This window comes from Actinia tenebrosa, unplaced genomic scaffold, assembly GCF_029948245.1.
Source record: "Actinia tenebrosa isolate PJP-AT-01 unplaced genomic scaffold, QUT_ActTen_1.0 PGA_scaffold17__23_contigs__length_9995812, whole genome shotgun sequence".
Classification (NCBI taxonomy): domain Eukaryota; kingdom Metazoa; phylum Cnidaria; class Anthozoa; order Actiniaria; family Actiniidae; genus Actinia; species Actinia tenebrosa.
The window spans coordinates 4,672,363-4,674,457 of record NW_028292577.1 but is presented as its reverse complement, the minus strand read 5'-3'; positions in this window follow the sequence as shown (position 1 = coordinate 4,674,457).

Sequence of the window (2,095 nt, the reverse complement as noted above, 5' to 3'; positions counted from 1 at the left end):
TGGAAAATTTTGACATGCAAATTAGTATTTTTAATACCATATTTGGAATTATGGGTTGGATTCAAAATGGCCGCTTCTCTCAAATGTCAAATTTCTTGCTGAATTTTCTGACTTTCAGAGACGATTTACCGAATCTTTCAATCAAACATTTGATAACTATGTCTTTAATTTGGTGATGGGAATTTTTGAAGCAAGAGAAAAGAAATTTGCCAAGAAAAAAGTTGAATATTCCGTAGCATCGTAGTAAGGAAACGTATGGCTTTGACACGTTTCAACTCTCTCATGAGTTTCTGGTTTCTGGTCGTAGTCTCTTAAATCCAAAATGAGATTTTGGTAGTTCCTGAAACCAGGGTACCCCCAAGGGGTTCTTTTCCTCTGCTGATATTATAGAATACTCACAATATTTTTAATCTTTTAGACGCAACGCCGAAGGTAGTTTTCTTGATTCGTCTGATAAGGTTTTTCTGTAAATACCTAAAATAATCACGTGTTAATTGATTTACAGCCAGATTGTATTCAACACTCACCTAACCATCCGCGTAGGAAATGTCTTAATATTAAGCTATCAAAGATTGGTGAAGGTGTCTGCACGTTGCACGTTGCACGTTGCATTTTGCATATTGCTTGTTGCATGTTACATTTTGCTAACTAAGCTTGCAATTTATTATGTTTATATCAGAAAAAATTATGCTGGAAAAACGTGCAGACAAACTTTAGGAATGAAGAAAAAGAAAACGCGCGCGCGTGCTGTGTGCGAGGGTTAGCAGAATACGAGAGAAGTGTTAGGAGAAGCAATCCCCAACGGCTTTATTACAGCACGTACACGGTACCACATGCGGCAACACTTAAATGGCTTCCCATAAGAATGGTTATCGTATGAGTGGGAAACGTACGGTACTGACTTACAGCACGTACACGGTTCGGTATGACGTGTCATTCGAATGGTTTTCCATATATATTTTTTGCGTAAGTTGTCCCGTCCTTAATGACAGCGCAAAGCTAAGGACGGCAATAAAATAAGATGTTCAGTCTTTTGGCATTAGTAAACAGGCGTTGTAATTAAAATAAGATTCTCCTTCTTCTCTATGACAATGCGTCAACGACTTACAAGACTAAAAGACTGGGGCGAACCCCGAAGGAAGCGTCTTCTATATCTTCAATTTTGTTGTCTGGCAGAGCACTAAATAGGGAAAAAATATCAGTAGGAAAAGAAAATTGCACAAAGAAAAACAGCAACACCACACCACACCACACCACACCACACCACACCACACCACACCACACCACACCACACCACACCACACCACACCACACCACACCACACCACACCACACCACACCACAAATCTGCACCACAAGTATGAAATGACAACAAACGGTACAGCATGACACTAAACTACATGAAAACAACACGTACGACAAAATACGCCAAAGTACACTACACTACAAGTACGTCACAGCATGACATGACACTACATCACAAGTTAGTCACAGCATGACATGACACCACACCACAAGTACGTTACAGCGTGACATGACACTACATCACAAGTACGTCACAGCGTGACATGACACATGACACATGACACCACACTACAAGTACGTCACAGCATGACATGACACCACACCACAAGTACGTTACAGCATGACATGACACCACACCACAAGTACGTTACAGCATGACATGACACCACACCACAAGTACGTTCACAGCATGACATGACACCACACCACAAGTACGTCACAGCATGACATGACACCACACCAGAAGTACGTCACAGCATGACATGACACCACACCACAAGTACGTCACAGCTTGTATACACATTGTATACAACACACGATGGAATGTCTAACTTACAGAAAACTTAAGGTGGTAAGAAATTCACCAATCCTTGATAAACCATTGTAATCTTCGTGAGACAATCTATTGATTATTTCATTCTCGTCTTGCCTTTAGAAAAATCAAACAACCAGTGAACCGATCAATCATGTGATTTTATATTGATGACATTAAATGTCAACATTATCAATTTAAGAGTAAATGGTTTGAACCCAGGCGTTGAAGTTCGGTGTGAAATGTGATCGTCTGAGTG